The sequence below is a fragment of the Protopterus annectens genome, chromosome 8.part0 (assembly GCF_019279795.1).
Source record: "Protopterus annectens isolate FY-2018-M chromosome 8.part0, PAN1.0, whole genome shotgun sequence".
In the NCBI taxonomy this organism is placed as follows: domain Eukaryota; kingdom Metazoa; phylum Chordata; order Ceratodontiformes; family Protopteridae; genus Protopterus; species Protopterus annectens.
Genome location: NC_056741.1, coordinates 857368835 through 857393029, shown reverse-complemented (window position 1 = coordinate 857393029; position 24195 = coordinate 857368835). Strand labels below are relative to the sequence as shown.

General features: G+C 37.4%; 1 long non-coding RNA gene across 1 annotated transcript in view; it reads right to left on the bottom strand.

The window, feature by feature from the left end:
* The window catches only part of LOC122809113, a 171399-nt gene extending 147612 nt beyond the window's left edge, over positions 1–23787 (bottom strand). Inside the window, exon 1 of the long non-coding RNA XR_006365862.1 lies at positions 23555–23787. This is a non-coding gene — a long non-coding RNA (uncharacterized LOC122809113). The remainder of the gene's footprint in view (positions 1–23554) is intronic.
* Positions 23788–24195: the final 408 nt, after the last annotated feature.

The window sequence follows — 24195 nt, the reverse complement described above, 5'->3', positions numbered from 1 at the left end:
ACCACACTGTGAGAATGGAATATACCAACACTCATGTCAGCCACTGCCAGTTGAAAATATCTTCAGAAGGACAGCTTAAAAAATGTATTAAAAATAAGTTAAATGCTTTTGTTCAAGAGTCAGACAACTTAATGTAGTAGATAGGAAGTCATTAAGCAAAGATTAAATTCCATCCAATCAATATAAATGCCTAGAAAAAGCACATGGCCATAAAATTAAGGAATAGCAATGCAGATAGAGGAAAACTTGTGATTAACCAACTTCATTATGCAGATAATGGCTTAGACATGACATAGTTGATATGCAGATAATTTTCCATTACATTTAATTTAGAACAATTATCCACAAAACTTCAGCTGCTATTTTAAGTCTTCATACTTGCCTTATACTTTATCACATGATGTTGTAAAGCAGTAAATCAGAAAAGGTTTATGAAATTGTTTACAAAAATATATTTAAAGCTTTGCATTCTTCACAGTAAGAAAAATATCTTCTGCCAGATGCAGTTTATTTTTCCATTAAGCATGTTAATACATTCAGTGCATGCCAAAATGCAGCTAATTTACAGCACCTTCATTTTAGAGAGCTAAATAATTAACAGTCTTGTATGAGATTTTCACAGTAGTAAATCATGCAATGCTTAATGGGCATCCAGGAGTCAAAGTTCTGATTGGCTGTTTGGCACAATTAATCATAAGGAAATCACATGTAGGTTTACAGAAAATGTTCCATTCAGACACTTTTTGGAATCATTGTTTTTAATCATTCTGTTTGGCACAATTAATCATAAGTAAATCTTATATAAGATTTTCCAGTCAGATGCTTTTGGAATTACTTTTAATCAGTATTTTATTTTTTTATAAACCAAAAAATTAACAAAGACTTCCCAACAGTTATATCATACAGAGGTTGGAAAGGAAGATGCCCAACTTTGTGGAAGCCAAGATACTGGATATGAGAGACAAGGTGGACTTGGTAAAGGGGAACTTTGCAGAGATGAAAGACTGATCAGGAATATGACATCTTAGATCCAGTCTGATGATGTATAAAGCACCGAATCTTAGAAAGAAAACCACAGCACTTTTCACAATACAGAAAAATCAAGAATACTTCTTCCAGGTGACCTTAAACTAACAATGTAACAGTAAAAGACAGTAAGAATTGGGTGAGGTGATGGTGGAATATGACAGAAAAGATATCATTGACAGAAGAAAATTAAAGTTTACTACTTCTGTGCATCCAGTGGTTGAGGCCTGGATCTTGGTTCAAGCATGAAGCTCGGAATGGTACAGGTTAATCTTCTGAGAAAGTTATAACATGCTAATTGGAGGAAAAGCAAGATTTTTAAACTTTCATTTGTAATGAAACTTTGCCTTATTTTTTGAACCTTGTGCCCACATGCAGGAGACTTCTTCACTACCCCTTTGCATAATGTAGCAACTCTAAGGTCACCTGATTTATGGATGAATATGTAAACACTAGGGTATCAGTCAGCAGACTACTACAGGCTTAGCCAATAACCAGGGGTCAGAATCAAACCCTGTATGTTGTATCGGTGAGATCAAGACCTTAACCATTATGCCAACCTTACTGCTTCACTCACAGAGAAAAGGAATGTTTCTAAGCAACATGTCTATTCAGTGCAGCTTTGTTTCAGCCAGTTGCTCATGAACACACAAATGGTAATTAAACTACAAGAATGCCTCCAGCTGTGAAACCTACATTTCTGCAAAATTGCAACATATGCCTCAGCACTTCTAAATGAAGTGCACTAAATGAGCCTAATTAATATGTACAGGAACATAGCAAATGATAGCAGTTGTAAAGAAATAGACCCTCTGACTAAATGGCATGGCAGGTAATATGAGCTGGAAGATAAGGCAGACCATTGGGTTCTCAAAAAATAAATTATGTTGTCAGGTTGGCGCATTTTCTATGAGTTGTAAGAAGAAAACTGCTTCTTCAGTTTGTCACTAAATCACAAGCAACCTGATCACTAGTGAAAGGGGGATTATCTTCACTAAGCTATGAAAAATTATGTCTATAATGCTAAATCCTGCTATGAGAACCATTCAAAGGATTGGCGGACAAGTTAGAAGGCGAATCATGAGTTTTACACAGCTAGAGAACCCTGAAGCAAGAGGGCTATACTAGTCGGCTAGAACTGGTTATACCAGAAAAATTTTTTAAATTATCTAAATGAAGAGACTAATTAATTTACAAAATTAAACAGATGTAAAAAGTTTTGCAAATTAAAGATTTTAAATTGATAAACTCATATAAATAAAGGATTCTGTAACTGAGGCTTGACACATTATTCCGTACTTAGAAGTAAAAAGAATTATTAAAGCATCACTGGATTGTTTGCTGTTTTTCTAGTTAACATAATGCTTAGCATCTAGTTAGCAACCCTGTGCGCATTTACAGAACTGTACTGTTTAGGAGTAGATGAAACCTTATTCAGGCAAATTCTGTAGATCCATCATTCCTGAAGGGGAAAACAATAATGCAAAAGAAGACCACAGATACCCATTATACAGCTTAGCAACTGGCAAGGGAGGCTTGGTGATGGTATAATTGAAAGAAGGCCTTTGTGTGTTTGTGAGTAGGGAATTTTGCAATCATGCATGAGGCAACCAGCACCTTTGAAAAGAGTTTCCGAACCAACAAAAGGGCACATAGGAAGATTTCTGTTACAGGGGCAAAATATGTCATTCACTTAATAAATAAAATAAGGCCTTAATTTGTTGGTGAGTTAGGAATCTTGAAATTATGAGTCAGGCAACCAGCAGCTTTAAAAGGGGTTCCATAAACACAAAAGGGCAAATTGGGAGATTGTCATTACAGGGCCCAATTATATATTCATTCTATGTTTGAAGGAGCTACCACACATGGAGGAACAGGAGCCCTGACACTGCTCTTGATAAACGTTTACTGATTAAAAGATGGCAAACAATTCCATGTACTCAGGTGCTTAAGTTCTCCTTTCTCCTCAACGTCTGGCTCTATTCTTGTCTTCCATCAGGTTAAAAGCTCTTCCATTCATCTCTTTCCTCCTTCTATCCTCTTACTATTATCCTGTATCTTTGCTGCAGACTGGAGAGATGTACTTGATGTCCCAAAATGGGCACTGCATTGGTAACGAGTGTGTGGAAGCACACTCATGTCAGAGGGAGGGTATCCATTTCCTAGCATTGACACGGCCCTCAGGCTGGGCTCAGGGACCTATACAAACACTTTGGCTACCTGACATTGTGAAGGGCTATGTGGACTTTGGTTATATGACTTTATGAAAGACTATGTGGACATAGCTCTGGAGAAGTATTTATATATTTATTTATTTATTTTATTTTACATTTGTTAACTGGGAAAGTCCAACTGGATACAGGTCCATTTTCAGCGGAGGCGCAGAGAGAAAAGCTCCAGGTGTACATAACTACATTATTAATTACTAGTATAATTACAGTGAAAAGTATTACAGTGAAATTACAAAAATGGAAATTTTAAAATATGTATGGATAGGGACAATTTCAAGTCACATATTCATTTTAACAGTATATATAGGCAGGTACAATTTTAAGTCACATACACACAGGATAGGTTGCTAGTTAGTTATCTAAGAAAGAAAACAGTGACATCTTTCTCATTCTTTCCATAGGAGAGAGTTATACAAAATTATAAGTGGTTAGAGGCTCACTGACATACTCTTGTGAGGCTCATCTTTACAGATTCTGTAAAGTAGTAAGAGGAGGTCTGAGGCAGGAAACTTTCCCTTTGGCTGCTAGTCTGGATGGATCTCTAGAAGAAGAAAATATCAAAATAGACCTGATGGGTCTTGAATGGCCATGTAAAAAGCAACCCGCATGGCTGCCTAGATGACTGCACATATGTATGGATCATCCTTCCCTGTAATGGCTATATCCAGTATGGAGGAATGAAGGGCTTAAAGTCCAAATGGTCATAAGGAATGGGAGCAAAAGCATACAGAAGGTAACAGTGTAATACTGCCCCTGCAACCCCCCCCCCCCACATGCTTAAATATTACTACTCTGAAATTACAGAACTTCATGGAAGATGGAAAATCCCTCTTCCAAGGTTATGTGATGGAGAAGTAAGAATATTTAAGTTGGAGTATGGAGAGGCATATCGCCCAACATGGGCAGGCCAAAGGTAAAGGGATTTTGCCTTCTCATAAAAAAATATCATCTGCAATGTTATTTATTTAATTATTGTAATATGATGTGGTGTAACGATTTAGGAATTTTCCTGGTCTGGCAGTTGTATTTTACAGTAATTTAGGTATCACAACACATCCATGCTTATTCTCAATTTACCCTGTTTATTGTAATTTTTTGGTATTAAAGCTTGCATTTCAAAAGCAAAAGATTAACAGAGAGAGTCATAAACATTAATTACAGTCAGAAAAACATTCTGTGCACACAGTGCTTAATGCATTATACAGGCATTAAAATCATTCTCTAATAGTATATCGTATACAGAGGGACTAACTCGACCACTGCACTGATATACAAGGGGCTGTTGTGCTGCACATCATATGAACAACTGATCATCACAAATGTAGATATGGGTTACCACAAACTGCACTCCTAAACAACACCTGCATTGACTGCATAATGCCATGTACTGCTGTGTGTGAGAGTATCATTATTACTGACAGAAGGGTTACATAAAAGCCTATAAATTCAGTAATCATACCCATATCATTTCTAATATCCTCATTACTGACACAGCAAGCAGTCTTCCAGAAACACTAGTATACAGCATGTGTTTCAGTACATGCCCATCTGCTGGCTAACAGAAAACTGTCTTCTCAAAATGCAAGTTGTAGACAGGCTGCAAGTTGTCACCCGTGAATGTATTGTGTATACATAAGTATGAGAAAAGCTTTCTACACACGCTGTCCACAACAGAAGGCAACCCAGCTGTGTAAGACAAATGCTAAGCAGATTGTCTTACAAACTATTACAGCAATCATAGCATAGATCACAAGCATAGGTAGAGTCCATTTGCTGAAGGATCATTGTAGCATCATGCAAGCACATGACCTAAAAGACAGACTTTGTTGGGACCTGCAGCATCCCGGGTTTACCTCAGATGTCCAGATATCATATACCTCTGTATGTATATGCCTATAACAGTCATAGTGCTGTGTTTTTTGGAAATCTTGTGGTAGGTATCATGGCACAGGAGGATGGCAGCCCACTATATGGTGAACCTTCCTCCATTACCATTTCCAGGGGTGTTGCCATGACTGCATGGCAGGCTGAAAATGTGTATGCTGCGTAGATTAAAGAATCTGGTTCTGCTATGCATCACACTAAGAGTGGTGTCACTGCATGTAGGGCACCGTACAGTCTGGTTTCCTTACTGTCTTGTTGTGCAAGGCAGGCCTTTGACTGAGAACTCCACTGCAGCACTATATAGTCAACACATTTTATGCCCTTTACCCTTCTCCTTTGGTTTCACCTCATGTTGCTGCTGCATAGCTATATGGAGTTGAGCACATCAACTTTCAAAGCCCATCAGAGATGTCACTTACATTTCTAGTGTAGGCAATCTGCACCTGTACTCCCTAAATGGCACACAGAAGAAACAGGGACATTTATTTGTTCATTTCCTTATATAAGATACAGTCTGTATTTCCAGAATAATGAATAGCCATCCAACTTTATCCTACTTCTTTTAGACATTATTATATGCCTGGACCATGCATTTTCTTTTATCTTGTGTTATACTGACTTACATTCCCATCAACATTCCTCCACCCCAAAAAACACTCCAAGCCTGGCCTGTCATTTTCTTTTCTTTTTCAGCCTATTATTTGTTGCCTACATACTGAGAATTTAGCCCATCTCCATGTTGCTTCTCATACAGACCCGGTAGCTTTCTATTTGTCTTCCTCGTGGTACCTCCTTACTGTCTTTCTATTGATGAGGTTTTCACAAGTCCACACACTATTATATTTGGTGTGGTATCACTTGTATCTGTAGAGTGATTATATATTCTTGCTTTCTAAATGTTCTCTCCTTTACATTTTCATCAAAATGTTGTCCTTTTTGAGATATATTTTAAACTCTGTTATCTGTTAAAATGAGCCCACTATCTCTTTCCGTTTATTATATCTTGTCTAAATTATAGACAACAGAGGCACATTCTTTGATCAAGTTTATGCAAATTTTTTTATGTTAAAATGTCTATTGCCACACATTTTATCCTTTCCTCATACTTGCCAAAGTGTAAGCCATATTCCTCAAGCCGGCCGAGTTTTGTTTATTCTCAGAGCTGGTACTGACCACTACTTATATATTTTGCTTCTTACTTTGTTAACACTTTATTGCAACAACTGTTTCAACTATTTAATATTTTGCTTGTGTGAGTAAACTTTAATTCCAGAAAGCTTTACATCTCATTATTTTTTCCGAAAATTGAGGCAAAGGAAATGTTTTTAAGCTCTAAGATTCTGTTGTGTACTCCAGTACTTATCAGCATCAAAGAATGTTAAGACATCCCCTTTTGTCTAAATTTATGTTTTTTGGACTTGATATATGCATGCAATGGAAACTCAAACACAAATGTAGAGACAGCAATGATTAGGTTTGAAGGGACAGCAGCGGTAGCTGCATATAGGAAAATCATACTGGGAAGAGTTATATGTCACATATTTGAAAACATACAATTTGATATAGGAAAATAAAGTATTATTAAAGAAATCATGTTTGCTCAGGTTAGGACAGCATTATGCATGTGTGCATATACTGCTGGAGTATTTGAAGTCACACAAGTCAAGAATACCAATCCATAAATGGCCTTGCAAAAACAATATAGATTTGTCATGATGCTGATATACAGTCCCTGTTAAAAGTATGATGACTTTTAAACATAATGATGGGTTAAGGTTGATTTTAAGGTTAGGACTAGTGCTGTGGGATATATGAAGCCAATTGTTCTTTGCAATACCATGGATAAACATGCAATTTGTTGTGTTTTCCACATTTTAATGAGTCAGCGTTAAAACAGAATTTTTTTTTTAATTTATTTGATTTGCAACTATTTGGATTTGATTATGTTGCCTTTAATGAATTTATTTTCAGACATATATCCTATACCCCAAAATAATTCCAGATAGATCAGTTTTCTGAATAATTTCTGACACCCCCTTTTATTATTGTAAAAAAAACACCCCTAATGGCCCTAATTCATTGCTTAGACAATATGCAAGTAACCCCACGCAGACTGATACCAAGATGAAGTTTGTTCATGACTGGTTAGCCTTTTCAGCTTCTTTACCCTCTGTCTGATATTAGTGAAAACATTCTTGCACACACATACTGACTTTGTAGGTAGTATTTTGTGCCTAATATAAATTAGTGAATTTTTCATCTAAACAGAGCCTAAAATTTTACTTTACTGCTTTTTGAATGTTACAGGTGGAAGGAACACCAAGCAGGACAGATGTTTACACACAAACATATTAGGCACATGAAGAGGAGGAGGAAGAGTGCTAAGTCAACTAAAGCTTTTACAGGATCGCCAGCATCTTTAGCAAAGATGCAAAATCCTTCACTGCAAAAGCATAAACAGTCTTAATCTTAAATAGGCAGTATCTTTTAATTTCAAGGAACTCTTCTTTTAAGCCATTAAAACTACAAAAGACACTGCTAAATATGTACTTCATATATATTATAGACCACTGTCAACACCAGTCTGTAATTTTTTGAAATGTTAAATGGCTGCGTGTTACTAATAAGGCTTCTTGGTGCATGCCACTCCAAACTTCAAACTTTTCCACTCTAACTGTTGTCCCCCTCAAATCAAAACAAAATTCAGACATCGGAGGGCACTTGTATTTACCTACATATACATATATATGATCATCTGTTGTCTGTCATGTTTCCTTCTACCTTTTCTAATGTCCTTAATCCTTAAGCATCTAGTCAGTAATTCACTACAGTCACTCTACTTTAGTTTCCTTGCTATCTACCTCTCAGATTTAATATAGATTGTATGTTCCTGATACTCTTACAACTAACTCCTTTTTTTGTGCATTATATTATATTATATTACAGCTATTATTTCGTACTCTACATTACTACCTTTTAATTTCTGTTTGATGCCTATGTATGTGTGTGTCAGTATATGTGTATCTTATCTATCTATATATTATATATATATATATATATATATATATATATATATATATATATATATATATGGTTCTACCTGACATAGTCGAAACACAACACCGACAATGACATCACCGACACCACATAATCGACAGTGCATTAACACGAAACCTCACATACCCGACAACGAAATAACCGACGGTACACAAACACGAAATCCCATACACTGCACACACCACAATAACAACAATAAAAAACAAAACACATCCCCATTCCACAAACCACACACACAACACAAGCACACCAAAATCCTTACAAACCCACACTAAACCTTACATACACAACTATCGACAACCCTAACCCTAAGGTCCGTCACTATCGCACATGTACCTAACCCGCTCCCTAACCCTAACTCACTTAACCTGCCCCTATCCCAAAGTCTATCCCTACCGCACACTTACCTAACCCGCTCCCTAACCCTAACTCACTTAACCCACCCCTATCCCCACAGACCGTCAATATCCACACTTACCTGACTCGCACCCTAACGTCCGTCACTACCGCATACTCACACAGCCTTTTCCCATGTCGGCATCCTCGGCGTCGGTGTTGTCATCCATCGTGTCGGTCTTCTGCATTGTCGATGTTCTGGCACTCGCGATTCGCATCGGTCTTCTTCATTGTCGATCTTCTGGAGCTCGGGATTCCGTTGTCGGTGTTCTACGCTGTCGACTAAGTCAGGTAGAACCATATATATATATATATATATATATATATATATATATATATATATATATATGTGTGTGTGTGTGTGTGTGTGTGTGTGTGTGTGCGTGTGTGTGTGTGTAGATTTTATATAATATATATATATATATATAATGTATGTGTGTGTGTGTGTGTGTGTGTGTGTGTCTGTGTGTGTGTGTGTGTGTGTGTCTGTGTGTGTGTGTGTGTCAACACACACTGCATACTGCAAATGACTTGAGCCATTGCCAAAAAATCATCTTCTGTCCAGTCAACTTGCCTAGATAAATTAATAAATAAATAAAGAAGGAAATAAGTCTCTACAGATTTTCAGCAGGGGGGGCAATCAGTCTCATACCTCAAACTAGAGGAAACATTGCAATAACAGATATAAACTAAGCAGAGAGTGGCTATCTGAAGAATGTTCATTAACTGTCATGCATCATTCTGCACATATTAGCTCCTTAATGACAGCTGCTACTTTTATTATTATTTAGAAGTCTATATGCTTAAATTTCAGTGCAAAACTGTCTTAATAGAGGAGGTTTATATTTTCCTAGTAGTGTTATGTGTGTTGCATTAGACTACATTTCAAAGGAAGTAATGTGTCTCTGCTTGGTGGGGATAGATTCTTTAATACCAAGTCTGTACCTTCTGGACACACTCAACATATCAATAAATTGTTAAGCCATGACCTCTTTGTATTATCCATGAAATCCTCAAAATATTCATATTCCAAATGAAATCTAATTTAAAACAAAGTATCATTATTTTTTATCAGAATTAAAGGTTTCAGTCGAAATGCAGCAGCAGTTTTTGGGGTTACAGTTTATAGACATGATCCAGCTTTACCAATCTGGCATCTGTCAATGATGTGGTGGTTGCTGGGGTGAAATGAAAGGCTGTTATCTCTTTGTCATGCCTGTTTCTGTTTGTATTATTCTAGGTCCTTTTGATATCTGTGCCACTATTTAGTGAACTAGTTCATTTCATCTTCAAATTAGTACCCTATTAGAAATACAAGACCCCGTAATTGTTATACCCCAAAGATAGCATCAGATTTTGTTTATTTTGGCTTTTAGTGCACAGCAGCTTTTATTTCCTCCCCATTTCTATGGCTACTATGTAACAAGTCTAGTGATAAAAACAGAGTATCATACTTAATCCACTGAAAGCCGACCATTTAAAATATGTAACTTTCAAAGATTTGTTTGTGCTGGTTTACTTGTTGAAAAGGGTCTGTACTTGAACAAATTAAATGTATGTAATGTAAAGAGTTCACAAGAATGGTTCAACCTTAGTGATTTCTATTGTTTGGAAAGTTAAGCTGGTTCTCTCTGCTTTCATTTTATTGCTAGTATCTGAGTACTCCCTCTAAATGACTAAAGTCCTTATCAATGAGATCAGGTATTCCTCCTTTCGGTTTGGAGTAGTTTATCTCTGTTACCATGGAAATGTAAATATCTTTCACCATCTACAGCGTTTGCTATATGACGGCTCCAAAGTTATTTTCCAGTATAGTGGCTTATGAGAAGAATGAAAAGCAGTTATTAGTTTTGCAAATGGTACTGCCCAGGCTATATGCAGTGCCTAGATATTTAATTTTATCCAGTACAACAGACCTGAACATATTTGTCTTAGATTTGGCTTCAGACCCTTTAAATTTCTTATACAGCAAATGGATATGATTAGGCAGTTAAAGACCTTGCCACAGGACTGGCCTAAGACCTAGGAGGAAGGAGATGTATCACTGTATCATTTGAATGATAATGACCATATACATTTCTGCTTTAAATGACATCTGGAAATAGAGGCATGTTTGGAAATATCTATTTCAGATAGTAGTTGAAGGAAGAACTGTCCCAGAAACTGCTGAGTGTGTCACCAAATGTAAGAGATGAACCACAACAGGACTGTACAAGACAAGGTACTGTGAGTTGTCAGGTGATCCAGCAAGATCCCGTGACCCATATGTCCAATGGTGGTGACCTATCAGAGAGCATCTGAATAAATAATAACTTTGGTACTTGATCTTGAGAAGACCATTAACACACAGCAATCTCAATGCTCCGTCACCACCTAAAACAAGGCCAAAAAGAATCAAGGTTACGAAAGGTCACAAATGATTCAAAATCCATTTAATTTACTACTGGATGGAGGGTTTAAAGGTAGGTTAACAGTTTATCGGGTTGCACAGGTCCACTGGAGCTTTCTTAAAGATGAAGATAACTGGAGCTTCTTTCATACTGGGAAAGACCCTCAGAATACTATGGTTAAAATTAATTTCACAACAATTTCTTTGAATATGGGAGAATGGTGATTTTTCATCAAGGGTTCTAGGATTCTTTCTTATCTGAATAAGACAGAGGCAGATATGTATCAACTTCAGAATGCTGAGATATCTAAAATGAATCCATGAAACTGTAGCCCTTCTGGATGACTGAAGTGCTCACCTATGTTTTGTGATAATGAGCAAATAGCAATTTTAACATCAGTGTTTATTCAGAATGTATGCCAAATGAACACACTACTATTTCACTGTTTGCTACTAATGAGCAGGTAGAGTTGCATAAATGAAATATCATGAAATATGAATCTTTCAATAATTGCTCAGTAAGCCTTTTCGATTTAAAAGCAACAGTTTCATCCAGCACCACAATAATGGACAGCACTTATTATACAACAGCTGGGGAGCTTCTGCATGACAGCAGCCCTTACAAGTTAACTCTGCTTATGTCTATATATACGAACTTCCAAAAGTTTAACTTCATGCTGGCTGATTTTTTTTTTTAGCAATGGTGCATTTCTCCTGAAATATTATTGGCAACGCAACATTTCTTTCTGCTCTGTTCTCTTTGATATATCTTAGGCACACAGATATAGTGTTGCTTCCTTTGTGACCTATAGCCTCAAGTAGAGCTGATTTTCCTAAGGAATTAGTAAACTTTTTGGTAAATGTTATGTTATCAGGACATTTGAAAATACCAGGTTTTGTGTCTGTGTGTGTGTGTGTGTGTGTGTTTGTGTGTGTGTATATATATATATATATATATATATATATATATATATATATATATATATATATATTTCTTAACTAACCTTTCTGAATACAGTCTTGAATTTATTGAACTGGTAGTACACTGTCTAAATTTTGTTTTAAAATGCAACATATTTTATTTCAAAGGTTATTATTTTCAACAGCTACTGGGAACAGAATATATCAACCTGTCTTAAGCATGCACTTAGCATTTGTTTTGGTCATTTGGTGGACATACATTGACAATCATGCTAAAAGAGGATGGCTATGATGCTAATACATTTTATTTATTTATTGACATTTAATTACCAGGAAAGTCCTACTGAATAGGCACCTATTTTAGTGGAGATACAGGGAGAAACATTCCAAAGTATTATAAAAACATTTAAAGTACAATAATTTAACAGTCTTCAAAAATAATGCAAAAATATCTACAGTTTTAATAATTATACCATATTATACATAGTATGAAAACATTTGCTAAAAATAGATACAACTTATAAGACAATGATTAAATATTTAGAGAAATTTTAAACAGTTTATAGAAATTAAAGGTAATTTAGTAGAATACAAACAGGATTTGCAATATGAAGTGGGGAAAAACAGGGTCATAGCATATTCAGATAAAGAGTTGCGGGAGAGAAATGAACTGAAGCAAGGAAGTAAGTGATGAAAGCAGTATCATTAACAGATCTTTTGTAAGTATGTTATTTTCCATTAAACTTTGCTCATATAATAAAGATGAAACTAATTTTCTGGATGTAGTAATTTGTAGAAGTAATTTCTCAACAGAGTTCATACTGTATTAGAAACCTATAGCAGAAGGCAAAACCTTTCTATGAATATAGATTGACATTTAATGAACATAATCAGAAATAATCTGAAAGGGCAACTTTCAAGAGCCTTAAGGAATAAAACTGATGAAGTAGACAGAATTACCAAAACAAAAGTTTGATGTGATGCTTTTTGAAAGTGGGATACAATGAAAATAATTTGTAGTTCACAGTGGAGTTACTGTAATGGTGGTGGAGCTGAGGTTTTGGAAGGCATAAGACCATAATTTATTGTGGAGAAGTATTGTAAGAAAAAGAAGCTTAGAAGCGGACTAATAAAAATGGTAAAATTTCTCTAGTCCTTCAAATGACTCCATATCAGAAGTATGAGGCCAGGTCCTGTAGTTCCTAACACTTCAAAAATGAAATTATAATTTCTGCAAATTACAGAGAGTTCTAAAACTCACTGTTATATAGAAATCCTAACACCCCAAAAACGGGGATTGTGTCTCCTAAACCTTTGCTACTTTTGTATATATAACTAAGTTCACTCTACCTTGGTATAGAAGAAATGCTTCAAGATAGTGCAACCTCAGGCTTAGAAAATAACTCATTCACACTTTCAGTTCCACGATTCCACGGTACTCAGCTTTTCAACAGGTACTTTGTTTACTAGCAAAGAAAGATAAATATTTTAAGTAGGAATTTTGTCATTTTAAAGATATATGCTAGACTGAATTCATGGCTTGGACAATGCTCACAATTTTTGAAAAAAGGGTATATGATTTAAAAAAATATTTCAATATCTACTCCAATTGTTTTAGTGACACACATCTGTTCCAGCTGTTGTAGCACTTCTACATTAATGTTGCAGAGTGTTTTTGGCATCCAGCAATGGGATATGTGTACCACCTGTCTCATAGTAATGTAAAATAACTAAAGCAGATTGATATACTTAGCACAGTGCTGCTGCAGTCTGCTTTCTGTATATGATAAAGAATGGAAAGTACATGTCAGGATCCTTGGACACATGAATGCTGTAAAACGATGTAATTCAATGAATAAACTTAAAAATGTGCAGCTGATGATCCTGATTATGGATTCTATGGAAGTCCTCTGGCTGAATGTTTTTTTCTAACAAATGGCACTGTAAACTGAATACTACTTAAGTATAATTGTATTGATGTCCCTGAAGCTGATCATCAGCTGCTCTTAACAATCTCTACTCCTCTCCCTTGTCAACCAAACCCTACAAGCCTCCCTAGAACATTCTCCAACCATTGTTTTGGGCCAGTGAGGAGATATAGGAACATTGAGGTAGTGTTATACTTCTGGGGAGGAAGATTTTCTAGTATGCACCTATATTTTATTTACCCTGTGAACACCCATCCTGTTTTTATGGATGGATGTAAAGTGTGCATTGCTGCTGCATGGTCCAACCCCCTGCAGTGACTCTGTAAGTACGACTCCCCCAGAAGCCACAGCAACCAGCAGAGACCAACCACCCACCCCTCCTGGAAGTGCACACCCATCCTCCCCGCCCATGCCTGTGCCACTGATTGAACTCTTGTTGCCTGAGTGATACTCGGGGTTCTATTCCTGTATGCCATCAACATGGGTGAATATCACTAAAGGTAGAAATTCTACCTATATGGTTATTCAGTTTTTACTGTCATCTTGCTTCTGAGGTTTGAACAACAGGTATTCATTAAGGCATTTCTTCAGAGTAAAAGATGTTAAATTTAGTATGAAATGATATTTTGTTTAATGTGGAGTTTATAACATATATGAGATTAATTGATTTTAACCATGTTTGTAATTTAAGACTAAATAGGATTATAGTAGTTAAAAGGCAACTGAGCATCAAGACCTTTTTCATCTTGCTAATACCCACCCTAAGGCCCTTCTTTAGGTGAGCCAGGCTAATCATACCAGGAGTGAATTTATGGGCATCCATCCAGCATTAACTGGATTGTTTGATTTATTGAGGTATAAGATATCTTGGACTACTGGGTTCTTTATTGTCCTATAGCTAAGACCCAGTTCATCTTTGACATGGTCGACAGACCATGATGCTTTGCAACAGGCACCTGTTACCACTAGGATTCCTGATACTGGCTAAGGCTCTTGCTGCCCCTATAGTGTCTTTTTAGGCAAGGTTCAAATAACAAATTCATCACCTTAACAGAAACAGGCAAGCAAAAACAGAGGGTACTGCTACTCAATACTAGAAGCTAAATCTCAAAATGCACTCACTTGAGGCACTCCTTAAAATGGAGAACATCGATATCTGTGCAGTGATTGAGACCTGGTTCAAGGCTCCAGAGAGCACCCCCGCACTACCAGGCTATAACTCATATCACACTTTTCGGTCATGTAACTTGGACCAAAACATCAAAGGCGGAGGTGTGTCCATATTCATTAAGGATATCCACACCTACAGGCTAGTTGCTCAGCATAATGCATCCCAGGTTATCCAAGTGCAACTAACTCTGAGCAAAACTGCAATCCAAATTGTAGCTTGCTACAGATCCCCCACCATGTTCCAGGATTCCCACTCCTCTTTTCTTGATCTACTGGAAAATATTAGGGTTCAACCAAATACCCTAATAATGGGCGACTTCAATTACCCCACCATTAACTTGGAAAACTACTCATATACCAACTCATTAGCTCAACGCTTTCTGGAATTCATAATTTCCAATGCCCTGGATCAACTTATGCACACCCCCACCAGGGACAACAATATCCTAGACTTAGTCATTACCAACATGAGTGACTGGTGTTCCACACTTGGAGTCAACTCATTGGTCCGATCCGACCATAAGCTAATCACCCTTGATATCCACATCCCGCCCCTACCCCCCATTAAGGAAACCATGATAAAAAATTTCTCCAAAGCCAACTTCATGCTTCTTAAGACAGAAGCTGTGAACTTTATGACATCCATGCAGAGGGACAATACAGTTACAACTGCTGAATCCTACACAAATGCACTCTATAAGCACTTATACGAGTGCATGGATCGTGCTATCCCAAACAGAACCAAGACGCTATCCTCCAAAAAAAGGAAGCCAATCTGGTGGTCCCCCACCATAAACAAACTGTACAACAGAAGGAAGAAACTGTTGCAAAAGAGAGTAAAATCCCATGAGTGGAGGAGCTCCCTGGTCAGCCTCAGTAAGAAGCTGAGATCCCTTATAAGATCCTCCAAAACTAGCTACAAAAACAAAATCGTCACTAGTTCTAAGGACACCCACAAAGCATTCTATAGCTATGTCAAGAATCTCGATGGCAACACTCAGATCTGCTCTGAGTTACAGCACAATGGCACAAAAATTACAGAACCAACTGATATTGCCAACATCCTGGCAGATAGGTTCAGTGCTAACTTTACCCCCCCCCCCCATCCCCTAAAGGGCCCATATCTATACAGGAAGAATGCAGAGTCCCTGTAATCACAACTATGCAGGTAAAAGCTGAATTCTCTAAAGCCAAAAACACAGCATCCATGGGACCGGACAACATCCCAGGCTGCGTTTTACATGAACTTCAGAATGAACTGGCTCCCCACTTAAGCACCATGTTCAATAATAGCCTTGCATCGGGCTTTGTACCCACTGAATGGTGCACAGCAACAGTTATCCCACTCCACAAAGGGGGAGCCACCACTGATCCCGGGAACTATCGACCTAATAGCCTTACGAGCCTGGTCTGCAAGGCCATGGAACGTATCATCACGGAACTCATAAACAAAGACATTGGTAACCAAACTCTGAATCCCACCCAGTTCGGGTTTGTGAAAGGCACATCATGCCTCCTGAACCTGGTCAACTTTTTTGAGGCAGTCACCAGCAGCCGTAGATGAGGGTAAGGTAGTTCACACAGCCTATCTTGACCTCGCCAAGGCTTTCGACACCATCCCCCATTCTGGAATTATAGCTAAACTCACTAAACTAGGTATAAAGCCCTACTTCACAAGACAGGTTGCCAACTGGCTCACTGACAGAACCCACACTGTAAAAGTTGCAGACTCCAAATCTGACCTCAAAGCAGTGACAAGTGGAGTACCACAGGGTTCCATCCTGAGACCTGTCCTGTTTGGTATCTACTTCTCTGAAGTACAGGATAACACAGAAGGCCTCTGGCTAATGAAGTTCTCAGATGACTGCAAACTAGGAGCCATAGTCAAGTCCCCAAATGATGTGGACATCCTACAGAAGGGCTTCGCTGAGACAGATGCCTGGTGTCAGAGCCATGGCCTCAAGCTCAGTGCCAAAAAGTGCAGTGTCATCCCCTTTGGTAAAAACTCTGTACCCATGAACTACCACATAGGCAGCAATCTACTTAACACTGAATGTGTGATAAGAGACCTTAGGAACCAGGTGGACAGTAGTCTCTCCATTGATAGTCACATCGCCACAGTAGTCAGGAAGTCCTTCTATGTGGCACACCTCATCATAAAAGGGTTCTCATCCAGGAAAAAAGAGGTCATTGTTCCCCTCTACTTGACACTCATTAGACCCATTATAGAGTACAACGCCCCTTTTGGAATGTACCTCACAAGACATCTGCAGCAGCTGGAAAGGCCACAGAAGTACCTCACAAAGAGCATTACTGGCCTCAAACAAATGCCCTACACTGACCACCTCAAAAAACTCCAGCTTTACTCCGTAGCATATCACCTACTCCATGGTGATCTCTTCCTAACATATAAAGCTATGTCAAACCCGGAGCTGTTGGACATGCTACACCTAAAGAAATCCCAATCCCTCCGAGCTACATGCTCTAGGGTCCTAAACCTTGTCACCACAATAAACAGGACATGCTGGAGGGATAAATTCCTGTCCCAGAGACTTCCCATACTCTGGAACAGGCTACCCATCTATGTCATGCAAAGTTCTTCATTAGCACTCGTCAAGAAAAATCTTAATGAGTGGATGGGAAATAGGAAATACACCCTGGGGATCACTTCTGCTCGACAGTGGCACAGGAAAATAACTTTCTTGGGTGGCGTAAGCCAGGGAAGCTTGTTGGCTAGGCTTATGTAGGCCCTTGGGCCGATAGCCTAGTACCTACCTATGAACCTATGAACCTATGAATCTCTAAGAAGACTATATGAAACTGAGTATAGGGATAAGGTCACCAGATTTCTCTGTAATTCAGATTGTTTAGGCCCCTGATCCTTTTACTTACAAACCTCTGGGGTATTTCTAAAAATAAGTTTTTGTATGTCCTTGGTGTGGATAATATTTTATTAATTCTGCAATCAAGTTGCAAAAGCATGATTACTTATCAATTTATTATACTAGGTAAAGTATGCTTTTAAGTATAATTATCTTTGTTTTTTAAGTTGAATATAGACAAGTTTTTTGAAAGCTTGTTCATCCTTTACTATTTTAATAAACCCAGTGTCTCAGTTTGCAGCTTATTTTTTCTTATTTTAAGGTATGTGTATACCAGGCTAACAACTACTAGGGCCTTTATAAGCCTATCCATGCAACTCAGATGTGACCCACAAGTGTTATATTTTAGACAATTACATAGGAGGTGATTTTTTTTTTATATGACTTGATTTATTGGATGCCTATATCTATCAGAGATATAGGTACCAGACCAGGGATTGGGGTTGGCATAATGGTTAAGGTGTTTACCTTACAAACACAAGGTGCAGAGTTTGATTCTCAAATGGGATAATTGGCTAGGCTTAAAATGACCTGCAAGGGCAGTTAGCTAAGTATTAACCTATGAAGGAGTGAATTTCCAATTTCCCATTCAATGGTCAGTTACACTTAAATGTTAGTTACAAGCAAAATTTAGGTCTTTGGATCAAGAAGTTCCAATGCTGTTTGTTTCGTGATGTGCAGAAGGTGGGGGTCAAAGGATGCCTTGTAAACCAGGCATAGCTCACTTCTCAGTAATCTGTAGGAAAATGAGTATAGAGATAGGGCTTTGAGGTGATTTGCATAGGACATATTGTTTATGCCCAGTATTTTTGTCTTTGTGGACATTCCAGTTGCTGTATGTGTCTGGTTGGGTACATGTTGAAGGGGGCATTATGCCATATGATAGGTGTGATCAAGGCTGAGTACAGTGGTATGATGAACTTCCTGGACCTAGATCTCAAGCCCTTATAAGATGAGCAACACAGATGGATTTTCTTACTGCCTAAGACACATGTTGGTCGAAGGCTATTACTATCTTCATGAGTTTCCAGATCTCTGACTAGTGAGTCAACTCTTAGGGTGTGTTTATCCATGATGTAGATTGCCAGGGTAGCCGACTTCCCAAAAGGTACTATAATGCATTTCTTGGCATTGAGTTTTAAGTTGTGGCCTTGGCACAAGTCATGTGTCTGTGTTATTGGTATTTTGGTTAAGAATTATATGACTGCTCCCTGTTTGAAATCATCTGTGAACTTGGTCAACTTAAGACCTTTGACATTAGCTTTGACTTCCAAGAAGTAGTTGCCAGTGAGGAATGGGCCCGGAATGGAGACCTGAAGGTCTCCACTGGTGAACGGCTTCTTTGTGGAGGTAGTCTCACCAATGCTAACCTCCTGGGTTCTATCTGTCAGCTAGCTGGCTATACAGCACATTATATAGGGGTTTATGACTAATTCTGTAAATGTGTTAATGCTTTAATGAGGTATTGTATCAAATGGCTTAGACAGATCAAGGTAGGTAGTGTGCAACATTTTAATCTCACCCATTGCCTTGATGAGTTTCCAAAGAAAACAAATAATGAAAAAGAACACTGCAAGCAGCAAATGGACACCAATCAACTTGAAAAAATCTGTTTAATTCTCAATAAAAATATGTCAAAAATAAGTGGGGAAAAAAGTACAACCCACTGTTAGGTAGTACACTTCCAGAAAGAGACGTCACAGTTGAGGAAGATAAAAACTGAGAGAGAGCTATGGTCATTCCTTACTGGGGAAGGGCTCACCAAGTCAGGAGAATTATTGAGAGTAACTCGGCCATTTTACAAAGTAATTCTTCATTATGGTCAGTGGTTGGTGTCAAGCCCACTTTTGGGTTGAAAACATGTACAAATCTTAAGAAATGTTTAGAACAAACTCCACAAAGTTGGAATTTAGACAAATCAGGCACATCCAAATGTGGGATGTGCTCACAATGTAAATATATATATATATATATATATATATATATATATATATATATATATATATATATATATATGATAAAAGGACATTAATCTTGGGAAATATGTTAAAATCTAAAGTGCATTTTGCTAAGGGTAACTGTCAGACAACCTGTGTGATTTACTTAGCTATTTGTAAATCCTGCCCAGCATATTATGTTGGGAAATCTGTGAGACAGTTAAGGGATAGGATGTACAAACATCAATACCAGATTTCCACAAAAAAATATGAATAACACTCTATATAAACATTCCACCACATGTGTTGGTTTTTCTAATTTCTTTTTTTGCTATATTAGAACATGTCATACCAAATCCTGGGGGGGGGGGGGATTATAGAAGTTTTATTGAGGAAAGAGAGGTCAAATAGCAGATAGGATTACAAGCAAGCAAATAATCAGGACTGAATAAAATGATGTTCTTAAATCTATTCTTAATAGAAAAGCTGCCCCCTAAGGATAATTTACTTTCAACAGACATAAAGGTTTGTGTCATTTTGTTATTATTTTTTAAGAATAAGTTTTATAGTAATATTACATACATATTTTAAATCATAATGTATATTATTTTATGACTTTATACTAGTTGGATTATTTAGTCATGTGTTTTATGAGGATGGTGCCTTTACATGTCTGAATACTTGTGTGATATTATTCATTAATTACCATATAAACAAGCTGGCAATGTTTTTTACTTTGATTCTGATGAAGTCTCTTTTACATGGGGGGATGAAAGCACTCAATCCATTTTAAATTTATATTGAGAATTAAACTGATTTTTTCAAGTTGGTTGGTGTCCATTTGCTGCTTACAGTGTTCTATTTCTTTATTTGTGGTCATTTTTGAACACTGTGGTTGCCCTTTTTGGTGTTATGAGTTTTCAAAGAAGCCCACCAGGCTCATTAAGTATGACCTTCCTTTGATGAAACCAAACTGGGATGAATCCAGTGCATACCTCTCAAACTGAAAACATCAAAAAATCTGGACAAGACCCATGAAAAATAGGTACAAATCGGTACGCTGATTAACCTAAAATTAGAATGCATAATTATGTAACCACACCCACTCCAATGGAATTATGGGATACCAACTTTCAAATGCAACAACCAAAATATGGCACTAGAGTTCCCCCGCAGCCATTCCATTGTCCCATTACCTGGCTATTTCACCCCATCTACCATAAACACTAATGTGCATACTGCTTTACTTCTACATTGATTATTTGGATTTTATTTTTATATTTTATAGTACAATGCACAAACACCAGACATCTGCTAAACAAAGCAATACTGTCTCACAATGAAAATAAATATAGCATTAAATCTTCCCTGCCCTTGAAACTCACATTCATTGAAACAGCATTGAAACCCACACCACTTCCAAAGAAAATGCATCTGGCCAGTGGTGGATAAAGATTACTTTTGGGCTGTTTTCAAATCATAAGCCCCTTCCACACAAGAAAGAAACATACATGTGCTTTTTGATACACCTTCCTGACTTTATTATATTCCTTGTATAATACAGAACACTTGTTAGAGTGCATTTTAAATGTATTGTTTGAACATTTTTCCAGTAGGCAATGAAACAAAATGAACCAATGTCAAAACTGCCCAATTCAGAAGATTTCCATCATAAAAGTGTACTTCCACACACATTTTTTTCTTATAATGCAGCACAGAATATAATCGCTGATTTTCTGTTCCTGAATTTGGGTTAATATTTTTGCTCTTTACACTGAGACACAAATGCCCTTGTGCATAATATTTTCTCACTTCTGTTCTATCTGTAGCTACATCCTTGGCTTATTACACCCACTCCCTTTAAAGTACAACACAGTACAGTATCAGCAATGCCATCTACATACTGTGGGAGTAGAACCCACATCTTCTGCATCAAAAGCAAGTATTTAACCTGTTATGCTATTAACAATGTAAGCAGACTCAGCATAAGCAACAATAAACCTCTTCCCCTGAAGCTCTCAACTCCACTCAACACTCAGCTGTATCTCTTAGCTTTGCAGTACAAGAAATGTGGAAAAAGACAATTTTTAATAGTGGGGGGTGGGATAAAAGCCCAAAAAACAGGCGCATATTTTAAGCATTGCTTGTATTATAATTTTGGAAAGTTACTAGAATAAAATGTTGCGTTACCACCATGCGTTTCACTGCCACATCTTGAACCCAGGACCCTGTGCACTACAGTCAGAGCAACATACCACTATGCCAAATCAGCAGTTTACTGAAAGATAGAAACTTTAGGAAGACTGAAACTTAAATGGCTATCATTTGTGAATTCATTTCTCACTTCTCACCATAGCTCTAAAACAACCTCTTAGCACAAAAAACTTGGACAAAGCCAATAATGGGGGAAATACAGAATTCAGTTCTCACTTCTCACCATAGCTATTCTCAACCTCTTAGTACAAAATAACCTGGATAAAGCCAATAATATGGGCAAATTTGTAATATTGAACTTAAAAACTTAGAAAATTGCTAGAATAAAAGGTTTTGTGTTACCATTTATTTTCTGAAGAATATGAAGTCTGAAATTCAAATGCCTGTCATTATTTAGTGAATTCAATCCTTCAAATCAAGAAAACCACAGATTTTATGAGGAACAGAACAAAAATATGAGGCATAAATCTTGGAAATTTCACAAGTGGTGATGGGTAGGGACATTCGGCTCTTGTCACCTGTACCTAAGGTACAAGACTTGAGCCTGAGTACCTCCTCTAACCACCTAGTATGTCCATTGCTGTGGTCTATCAGTAATTTGAGTCTTTGGAAGACTATACGGTCAAAGCACTACACATATCAATTAACAACTTTTTTCCTTAGGAATACTTGTGATTTACCTGTTATAATTATCTAATTTATCCCCCTGTTGTTTTTGTTTTATTCCTAGGAGTGGAGCTTTCCCTGGGGTGTATATGACAACAGTAATGCTAAGTATTCATTTTATACATGATGTGTCATATTTTTGCCTTGTACTGTCTTTGTACATTACCGCATGTTTTGTTCTTTACAGCCCCTTGTATACTATTAAATTGTATGGTTGTGTTTTTTTTCATGCTTAAGTCATAAGAAAAAGGGAGGGTCCAGTAGTCTAGTTCAACAACCTGCTAAATAAATAATAAATGCAGAGATGGTTATTGTTTCAGATAAGCCAAATGGGCTGGATAAAATATAGAAACAAATGCAGCTTTTCCTCATTCAGTAACGTCTGCATATCGTTAAGTACTTCCAGAAGTGTATATGTCCCACCTAAAGAGTGTAAGTACTTTGATACTTTTAGATTTAATGAGATAACAATTATCTACAGAAGACATTCAACTTGCTCAGTGTCAAGGAAAAAAACAATTCATTAAAATGAAAGAAAAATGTATATTTCAGTTCTGAACACTGTATTTAAATTTAATATAGATAAGTCGACAAAATGAAATAACTAATCAGTGGAAGGTGTTAAGAAGTATCTCACAGTTTCTCTCTCTGTCTCACACACACACATACACACACACACACACACACACACACACACACACACACACACACACACACACACACACACACACACCTCTACAAATAAAATGGCAGCTTCAATACAAAATGCATGGCAGCTTAAACTCTCTGTAAATACCTCTACAAAACCTCCCTCTGCAAACAAAATGACAGCTTCAGGGAAACAGCAGCTCACCAATACAAAAGCAGCTTAAATTCTCCATTGCAGGCAGCAGTTCACCAATACCTCCTTCAGTCTACAAACAAAATAGCGATAGCTTAAATCTCCATTCCAGGCAGCTTGCAAATCTCAGGGAAACAGCAGCTCACTCATACCTCATGTTGCGGCTTGTTCTTGTTCTGTTCCTGGTAACAGCTAAGGAACAGCTGGAAATGCATGCACATTGAACCCTTGAGCTCAAATCTGACAAGCTGGCAGGCTGTTTCACAGTGCTGATGTAATCGCACACGTGACAACATCAGCTCAAAAACCCAGAAAAAAAGTTTAAATAAAAAATGCTGGAAAATTCGGAAATTAAGGGGTACCACTCAGGAATTGTGGCACTCCATTATTTGGACCCCAAAATTTGGTAAAAACTGAGTAATTCAGTACTGTTGGGAGGTATGATTCAGTGTCTAAAGGTCTCCAATGTCTTTGTTCATCATCTCCATGATAATTCTTCCTATGGCTTTGGAAATAATACTAGTTAGAATAATGGGCCTCTAGTTTCTGGGATCTGTTGATGGTCCACCCTCATGAAGGGGGATAACCTTTACAGTCTTCATTCTCATGGCACAAAGCCTGCTTTAAGACAATAGTTAAATAGTGACTCCAGT